The following is a 10,362-nucleotide window of genomic DNA, read 5'->3' on the forward strand; positions in this document are numbered from 1 at the left end:
CTTGAGTTGATTTCTTTGTTGCTTTTTTCTTTTTCTTTTTTATGACTTCTTTATTTTGATGTCTTGTTGGTGACTTAACGATTTCGTTATATTTTGGAAAGTTTGCTATTTTTTTTTTGTCGGGGGGGATTTTGTCCTTTTTAGGTTACGTCGTGAGGAGATTTTTTGTTGCAAATGGTCAGGGCAGTGTTCAGAGTGGCCAGGGAGTGTCAGGGGCCTTGTTGCGTGGGTCGTCATCAGCGTGTCCGTCCATTGTTCAGAGAGTGTCCAGGGAGTGTCAGGGGCCTTGTTGCGTGGGTCGTCATCAGCGTGTCCGTCCATTGTTCACAGAGTGTCCAGGGAGTGTCAGGGGCCTTGTTGCGTGGGTCGTCATCAGCGTGTCCGTCCATTGTTCAGACAGTGTCCAGGGAGTGTCAGGGGCCTTGTTGCGTGGGTCGTCATCAGAGTGTCAATCCATTGTTCAGAGAGTGTCCAGGGAGTGTCAGGGGCCTTGTTGCCTGGGTCGTCATCAGAGTGTCAGTCCATGTTGTGTTTCCATGACTTTTTATACTTTCGTATTCTTTTTCTGTAATATCGTTTCTTCGGAATTTTATTTTCCGTTTCCTGGTGTTGTGCAGGCTAGCTGTATCGCCATTCTTGGTGCTGTATGCTGCTCAGGATGAGTCTCCCTCACCCCAGAGGAGTCAGCAACCCTACCCAACACACAGCGCCAAAGGCATTACTCTGCTATATTTTTTTTTCCCTTTTCTTGATGTTGTGTTTATATCACTTTTTTTTTCTCGTGTTTTTTTCTCTAATATTCATTATTCGGTGATATTTTTCTTTATTTTCCGTTTCCTGGTGTTGTACAGGCTAGCTGTATCGCCTTGTCTGGTGCTGTATGCTGCTCAGGATGAGTCTCCCTCACCCCAGAGGAGTCAGCAATCCTACCCAACACACAACACCTAAGGCTTTTCTATGCTAGATTTTTTCCCTTTTCTTGATTGTGTGTTTCTATCACTTCTTTATTTTCGTTTTCTTGTTATTGTGATTTTAATTCTTCGGTGTTATTTTCTTTATTTTCCGTTTCCTGGTGTTGTGCAGGCTAGCTGTATCGCCTTATCTTGGTGCTGTATGCTGCTCAGGATGAGTTTGCCTCACCCCAGAGGAGTCAGCAACCCTACCCAACACACAACACCAAAGGCCTTAATGCTTGCCCCAATGAGTTGTTTCACTTTCATGATGTTGTGTTTCTATCACTTCTTTATTCTCGTGTTCCTTTTCAGTAATATCCATTCTTCGGTGTTCTTTATCATTATTTTCCGTTTCCTGGTGTTGTGCAGGCTAGCTGTATCGCCTTATATTGGTGCTGTATGCTGCTCAGGATGAGTCCCTCACCCCAGAGGAGTCAGCAACCCTACCCAACACACAGCACCAAAGGCCTTACTCTGCTATATTTTTTTTCCCTTTTCTTGATGTTGTGTTTATTAATTTATTTTCTCGGGTTTATTGTCTCTCATATTCTTTATTCTGTGATATTTTTCTTTATTTTTCCGTTTCCTGGTGTTGTACAGGCTAGCTGTATCGCCTTATCTTGGTGCTGTATGCTGCTCAGGATGAGTCTCCCTCACCCCAGAGGAGTCAGCCACCCTACCCAACACACAACACCTAAGGCCTTAATGCTAGATGCGTGGGTCGTCATCAGAGTGTCAGTCCATTGTTCAGAGAGTGTCCAGGGAGTGTCAGGGGACCTTGTTGCGTTGGTCGTCATCATAGTGTCCATCCATTGTTCAGAGTGTCCAGGGAGTGTCAGGGTGCCTTGTTGCCTGGGTCGTCATCAGAGTGTCCGTGCCTTCGTGCGTGCTTGCGTGCGTGCGTGCGTGCTTACGTACTTGCGCGTGAGTTCGTGCGTTTTTCGTGCGTGGCTGCGTGCCTGCTTGTGTGAATGTGTGCGTGCGAGCGTCTGTACGTGAGTTGGTGTGCCTGCGTGCGTGTGCATGCGTGGGTACGTGATTGTGTGCGTGCTTGAGTGTGTGAGTGCTTGTATGCTGCGTGCGTTGGGCGGTCAGTGCCTGCGAGCGTGTGTTCGTCCGTTCCTTCGTGGGTGTGTATACTCGTGTTCGTGCGTGCGAGCGTGTGTTCGTCCGTTCCTTCGTGCGTGTGTATACTCGTGTTCGTGCGTGCGAGCGTGTGTTCATCCGTTCCTTCGTGCGTGTGTATACTCGTGCTCGTGCGTGCGAGCGTGCGCTGGGGATAAGTGCGTGCGAGCGTGTGTTCGTCCGTTCCTTCGTGCGTGTGTACTCGTGTTCGTGCGTGCGAGCGTGTGTTCATCCGTTCCTTCGTGCGTGTGTATTCGTGTTCGTGCGTGCGAGCGTGCGTTGGGGATGGGTGTGTGCGAGCGTGTGTTCGTCCGTTCGTTCTTGCGTGTGTTATTGCGTTCGTGCGTGCGAGCGTGCGTTAGGGGGGTGAGTGCGAGCGAGCGTGCGTTGGGAGTGAGTTTGTGCTGGCGTGCGTTGAGGGGTGAGTGCGTGCTTGCTGCGTGAGCTAGGCGAATAACACGCGAGAACTTTTCCTGTCGCAGCAGGAGCAGACCGACATCAGCTTCGGCAGCGACCCCGGGAGTTGCTTCAACTCCCTCTGGGAGGCCTTCCTCTCCTCTTTTTGTTCCTTACTGGAGGGAAGCCTCCCTATCCTGTCACGGCAGAGCGTTAGTCCATTAGTCACCTGCCTCATTATCCTCTGTGTGTGTGTGTGTGTGTGTGTGTGTGTGTGTGTGTGTATGCGCGCGCGCGTGTGTATGTGTGAGGTTCTGAGGCTCGCCTGGCCTCGGGGATCAGCCAGGGGATTTTGATTTCTTGAGATGGAGTCACCCTTCTCCTTTTTCTTACCCGGTATAGGGTCGAGATTTACCACATCACCTCGGTTTGCGATATGCCGTTTTAGGGAGCACAGAGTTGACATTGCATAGGGCTGAATCTAGAGCTAGTTGCACCTTTTGTAGTGAAGATCGCTACGGGAGCTGATTGGCTGGAGGGAGGGAGGGAGATGATAGCTACGGGAGCTGATTGGCTTGATGGAGGGAGGGTGTGCTTAGCTACGGGATCTGATTGGCTGGATGGAAGGTCTTATTTATAAAGTAATCTTCGCCTCGGCTCGCCTTTTTAAAAAGCCTCTCGTTGAAGTTGCCGGGGTATTCACGGACTGTTTTGTGATCCTAGTGATGGCTGTACACGCCTTCAGCGTCATGAATGGTAAAGTCACCCGTGACAACTTGGCCAAGCTTCTCCGCGGCCTTGGGAATAGTCGTAAAGGCAGCTCGATACGTTTAAAATAACGTCCCTGTGGGGTAAGTGAGCATTTTCTCACTTCAATAATTGTTTACTCCCACCATCTTAAGTATTGTGCGAAATATATGAATTAGAATAATAACACTGGTATTTGTCCCGAGGTTACGGCCGTGACGTCACCGGCGGAAGAGATAATAGAAAGGAAAGGAGAAAAAATGGAGCTGGAAGTGAAAGGAGAGAAGAAGTGGAGGGAAGAAAATGAAAGGGAAGGTGGTAAAGGAAAGTGTAAATGCGAGGAGGAAGAGAAAGAGACGGAAGCAAAAAGGGAGCTGTTAGTGGAAGAAAAGAAAGACAGAGAAAATATTTGGAAAGTTACGGAAAAATGTGTGATTGGAGGGAGAGAAAAAAGTGTAAGGAAGAGAGAGAGAAAGTGGACGATAGAGAAAGTGAAATGGTGGATAATAAGAGAGGCGGGACACGGGGACTGAGGAGAAGAAGAAGGAACGCCAATAATGGAGAGAGGGATAAAAGATGAAAATGGAGGAAAAGGAAAAGGGAGGAAGATACCAGGAAAAGGAGAAACTAAGGGGGAAAAAAGAAAGTAAAGGAGGAAAAAGGAAGTAGGAGAGAAAGGGAGTAGGGAGCTGTGAGGCGAGTTTAGAAGGAAGGAAGGAAGGAAGTAAGGGAGAGATATAATAAGGAAGTAGGGAGGTGAAGGAGGAGGGAAGTAAGGAATAAAAAAAAGTAGGACTGAAAAAGGAAAATAGCAAGAAGTGATGGAGAGAAGGAGGAGGAGGAGGAAAGGGGGAAATGGAAAAGGAAGAGAGAAAACATCAAACGGGAAGGAAGGGAAAAAAAGTGAGGAAGGAAGGAAGGGAGGAAAAAAAAGGTATCTCCAGGGTATCTCTGAGCTAATCTCTCTCTCTCTCTCTCTCTCTCTCTCTCTCTCTCTCTCTCTCTCTCTCTCTCTCTCTCTCTCTCTCTCTCTCTCTCTCTCTCTCTCTCTCTCTCTCTCTCTCTCTCTCTCTCTCCCCATTCTATCTATTTCACACTCACTAATTGAAAAAAAGGACAAAAGAATAGGAGAAAAAGCTTACTAACTAACCCATCTTTGGGAGCGGGCCAGCCTACCCACGTGCACACCTACACCTAATTATAAGGGCGGAAAGAAAGGGCAACTACTGGCTGGCAATAAAAATCTCTCAAAAAATATGTTGGCCCAATACTTTTTCCGATATTGGTTCTGGTGGAGGTGGTGGTGGTGGTAGTGTTTGTTCTGCCTATATAATCACCACCACCATCACCACCACCTCTATCGTCAACATTACCTACACCTTCACCACCACTACCAGTACCATTAATCACCACTACCGACTCCACCACTGCCGACATATCACTACCACGAGCTTCACTACCATCACCATAACTTAATCACCACTACGGTCACCATCACCACTATCACCACCATATTGCTGTTACTACTAAAACCATTACTACTATTACTACTACTACTACTTCTACTACTACTACTACTACTACTACTACTACTACTACTTTACTACTCCTAATAATAATTCTAATACTAATAAAAACACGGAAAAAGTCATTAATTACGCCAAAGTTTTCTTACTGTATTTTTTAGGGCCGCCTCGCCGAGTTTGGCCGCTGAACGAGCCATAAAAATCCATCCAGCGCCGGTGAGTTTTGTTTCGACTGTGTTTTGCATTATTTTTTTTTCCATTGATGTGCCAATTGTACCGAATTAGTTTAGGAGCGAGATAACTTAGTGCTCGTGTGTTCGTATGTTTGTGATTCGAAATGTTCACGGGTAATACACACACACACACACACACACACACACACACACACACACACACACACACACACACACACACACACACACACACACACACACACACACACGACAATCACATTCACACTCACTCTCCCCATCCCTCTCTTCACCATTCATTAACCTCATAACATAGCCACACCTTGTAGTCAGTCACCACTCCACTCATCTCCATTCCAGTCATCACCCATCACCACTAACACCGCTACGTAACATCACCACCACTAACACCACCACCAGTCCTCGTCATCACCACCTCCTTCACGCTGTAACCTCACCTCACCTTTCACCCCCTCCTCTTTACCTGTCCGCGCGCACCTGTTGACAATACGCCGCCTGATTTACATTCAACGAGCCGAGTCCGCCCACAAAATAGCACGATTTTTTTTTACCTTTTTTCCTTTTTTCCTGCATGGAGTTTTTTTTCTTTTTTTCTTTTTTGTTCTTGTTTTCTTGTATTTGTTGTTGTTCTTCTTCTTTATTATTTTACTCGTTTTCTGGCTTTTATTTCATTATTGATTTTTATTATTCTATTTTTTTAACTCATTGATTTTGTCTTTTCCTTTTGACATTTTTCCTTATTTCTTCTTGTTTTTTTCTCGGTGATGACGTCATAGGGAAAGGGTGATGATGATGGAGATGATGATGATTATGATGATGATGATGATGATGACGAGGAAGGAAGGAATGGAGGGGTATGAGAGGAAGGGGAAGGAAAGGGATAGGAAGGAAAGGGGAAGGTAGGAGAGGTAGAAAGATAGGTAAGGAGAATGGGAAGGGAAGAAGGAAAGGAGGAAGAGAAGAGAAGGGAAGGAGGAGGAGGAGGATGATAAGGAGGAGGTTGATAGGTGAGCAAGGGAGGGAAGGGCAGGTAGGAAGATGTGATGATGATGAAAATGAGGAAGATGAAGAGAAAGAGAAAGCAAAAAATGAAGAAACCGAAAGAGAGAAGAAGAGAGAGAGAAAAGAAGAGAAAGAGGAGAAAGAAAAAGAAAAAAGAGAGAGGAGAGGAGGAGGAGGAGGAGGAGGAGGAAGAACAAGATTAAATAAACAAATAGAAGGAAATTTATGAGAGAGATATGCTAATCACGTGCTCTTAGTCAACAACAACTTTTGCAAATTAATGTTCCAAAACTTTTTAGGCCAAACATTTAACGTTTTATGTTTTTTTTTTTTAGCCCAGTGCAAAACCTGTGTGTGCGTGTGTGTGTGTGTGTGTGTGTGTGTGTGTGTGTGTGTGTGTGTGTGTGTGTGTGTGTGTGTGTGTGTGTGTCTGTCTGGGTGTCTTACTGTCTGTTTGTCTGTCTGTCTGTCTTACTGTCTGTCTGTCTGTCTGTCTGTCTTTATGTATGTATGTATGTATGTTGGTTAGTCAGTCTATTTTTCCATCTTTTTGTGTGTTTGTATGTGTTTTTATGCATTTTGTCCTTGTGTCTGTTTTTCTGTGTCTGTCTGTCTTAGTTTGTCTATTTGTTTATATTTATGTTAGAATCTTTGTATAATTTTCTCTGTCCGTTTTTCTGTTAATCTGTCTGTTTGTTGGTCACTGCCTGTCTGTCTGTCTGTCTGTCTATCTGTCTGTCTGTCTCTGTGTCTGTATACAAGCATCCATGAACACGTATTGCATTCACTCACCAACATTCATTCATGCATACATAAATATTCGTGTATAATAACCTTCATGTGTTTACTGATTTATCTATCCATATCTATCTATCAGTCTGCCTCTATCTGTTTATCAAGCTATCATTTTTTTATTGAATTTATGGATAGATTAGCCTGTTAATTTTCGTTTATTTATCTATCTAGCTAGCTTTTATTAACCTTTAACCTATTTATAATCGTTTATTTGACTTTATTTATATACTTTTCCAATCACGTTTTTATCTACCTTCACTTATTTTTCATGCAGCTCATTTTTCATTCACTTAAGTTTTCGTTCACCTCATTTTTCATTCATTTTTTTCATTTTCCATTCATTTTGTTCATTTTTATAATTTTTTTTATTATTTTTCATTATTTTTTTTCATTTTCATTAATTGTTTTTATTTTTCATGCACTTTATTTCACTTTTTTTTTCATTTTCATTCATTTTTTTCATTTTTCATTCATTTTTCTCTCACTTTATTTTCACTTCTTTTTTATATTTTTCATTAATTTTATTTCATTTTTCATTCAGTTCGTTTTTCACATTATTAATTTTTCATCTAGTCCATTATTCATTCATTATATTTTTCATTTTTTTTTCATTCAGTTCACTTCGCTTTTCATTTTTCATTTCTTTCTTTTTCATTTTTTTTGTTTATTTTCCATTCATTTTTCATTTCTCATTCAGTTCACACCTGTAATTTACGTGTTATTTTATCTGTGTACATTCATCTAGTTTTCTATCTATCTGTGTAACCCTTATCAGCTTTTCTATTCATCTATCCAACTATCTATCTACCTATACACTTCTTCAGTCTCAGTGCTCATTCTACTCTTTTATCATCATTCTAATTCATTCTCATTTAACTATTCATTTTTACTATCCAAATCCCTCTATGTATCTTTTTCCTCTCCTTCTTCACTCTTTCTACCTCATATTCCACTATCCAAATCTCGTTATTTATTTTCTCTTGATCCTCCTAGTTTATCTTTGTGCTGCCCAAATCTCTTTTTCTATCATTCTCTTCATTTTCTTCCTTTTTCTCCTACTCATTCTAACACCCAAGTCTCTTATCTATCTTTTTCTTTACCTTTTTCCTTCTTTCTCCTTTTCATCAACTATCTTACCTATCTCTTTCTCTGCTAACTTTCTCTCTACTATTTTACCTTTCCAATACCTGGTTCTTCATCTACCTACATACCTACCTTTCCACCCAATCTTCACCTTTCTTAAACAAGGGAGGAGGAGGACGCGAATCACTTGTCATTTTACTCTCCAAATATCTAATCTACCATTCATTTACCTTCTTCCTTACCTACCTACGTACCTACCTTTCCTTCCACTCAGTTCTCTCTATCTTTCTTGAACGAGGGAGGAGGAAGAAGAGGAGGAGGAGGAGAAGACAAAGGGTAGGAAGGTTCAGGCAGTAGAAATTTCCCGGGCCCAAAATAATCTTACCTCATTTTCCTATCCAAATCTCTTATCAATCTCTTATGTACGTATCTATTCACCTTCCTCCTCATTCACGCATCTTACCATCTGGCTTTCCACCTTTCTCAAACAAGGGAGGAAGAGGAAGAGGAGGCAAGGAGGAGGAGGAGGTGGAGGCAAGGAGTAGGAAGGGAAGGGATAGTAGGAGGAATTTCTCACCCTCAACATAATCAGACTTCATTCTACTAACCAAATCTCTTAACTGCCTCTCTCTTTACACTATTCCTCGCTTCCTCATCAACGCACCTACCTTTTCACCCAATCTTCTCCACCTTTCTTAAGCGAGGAAGGAAGAGGAGGAGGAGGAGGAATACATAGGAATACATAGGAAGAACAGATACCAGAAGACCTATCGGTCTATGGCGAGGGTGTCTGTTTACTACCGCTACTACTAGTAATCTACGTGTGGTAGAACAGGACAGAATAGATGAAGGCTCCTCCCCACCCACCTCTCCCTCCGGCAACGTGCCGGCAGGAAATAGTTAGAAGAGAACACCATGTACCTTTAAGGAGGAAAGGGCCATAGAAATTTTACAGTAAAGAGAGAAATAAGAGGAAATTACTACCCTTAACTTACACTACTGGTAACCTAAGCTGTGGGGGAAAATAACTTCATTACATAAGAACATAAGAACATAGAAATACAGGGAGGCTGGAAGAGGCCGAGTGGCCTACACAGGGCAGCCCCAGAATCCCCCCTAATACTTACGACGGGTGAGGTGTAGTTTCAGGGGCACAGGTGGAGGCTTGATCCTCGTTTTACCGGCGGTACTAGGCACGGCACCAGTAACCTGTCACCTTACTGCACCCACACCTCACTCCACCTGTCATGCCAACATTAACTGTTGCTTTACCCTATTGTTGACTTTCGCTACTTGCAATCTAGGTTGTGGGGGAGAATTATATGAATATAGGTTGAGGTCTTGCTGCAATCTGTCTGAAAACATGCGAAAAAGGATCAGTAAAATCTTATATCCCTGAAGTATTTATCCAAAGAAGACTTAAAGCTATTGATACTCTGTGCGCTAACTACTGACGGTGGGAGTCCATTCCAGTGATCGACGACTGTGTTATTGAAAAAACTTTTGCACACCAAAGTGTTACATCGATTTCCCTTTAACTTCATACCGTTGCTGCGTGTTATTGTGTTGGTGTCTCTCTGAAACAGATTATTCGGGTTAATGTTGTCGAACCCATTAAGGATTTTGAACACTTCAATTAAGTCCCCTCTTATCCTTCGCTTTTTTAGGGGAAACATATCTAAACGCTTTAAACGCTCGTCATATGGCAAGTTTCGGAGCGCTGGAATTTGTTTGGTTGCTCGTCGCTGTATCTTTTCTAGCAAAACTTGATCTTTGATATAGTTCGGTGACCAGAACTGAACGGCGTATTCTAGGTGTGGTCTTACAAATGCTTAATATAATCTCTTCATAAGTTCGGGTGATTTATAATCAGTTTCTTGAGATTAATCCCAACATCATATTGGCTTTTTTACTCGCTGCAGAACATTGATCACTCATTTTAAGAGTGTTACTGATAATGACACCAATATCTTTTTCTTGTTTTACTTCGCTGAGCTCTTGTCCTTGAATCTGATATTTAAAGTTAGGATTTTTTTTCACCTATGTGCATTACTTTACATTTATCTACGTTAAAACTCATTTGCCATTTTTCGCTCCAGTCGGCAAGTCTTATTAGTCTGATTGAATGTTCACGCAACTTTGACTGTTCATTACCGTACCTCCTAATTTGGTGTCGTCGGCGAATTTGGCTATTTTTGATAGGCTATCAGTTTCTAAGTCGTTCACGTAAATAATGATTAGTGTTGGCCCCAGGACGGACCTTGGGGCACGCCACTGGTGACGGGTTGTCAATCAGATGCTTCACCATTAAGAACTACACGTTGTTCTCTGTTGGCGACCCAGTCATGAATCCACCCATATAGATGGTCGTTAATACCGTGGGAACGCAGTTTTGAAATAAGCCTAACGTGAGGAACTTTATCAAACGCTTTCTGAAAGTCTAGGTAAATTACGTCATATGGGCCTCGGGCGTCCCAACATGTATAAACATCGTTGAAAAAGGTTAATAGGTTGGTAAGGCAA

This window comes from Eriocheir sinensis, unplaced genomic scaffold, assembly GCF_024679095.1.
Source record: "Eriocheir sinensis breed Jianghai 21 unplaced genomic scaffold, ASM2467909v1 Scaffold1027, whole genome shotgun sequence".
Lineage (NCBI taxonomy): Eukaryota > Metazoa > Arthropoda > Malacostraca > Decapoda > Varunidae > Eriocheir > Eriocheir sinensis.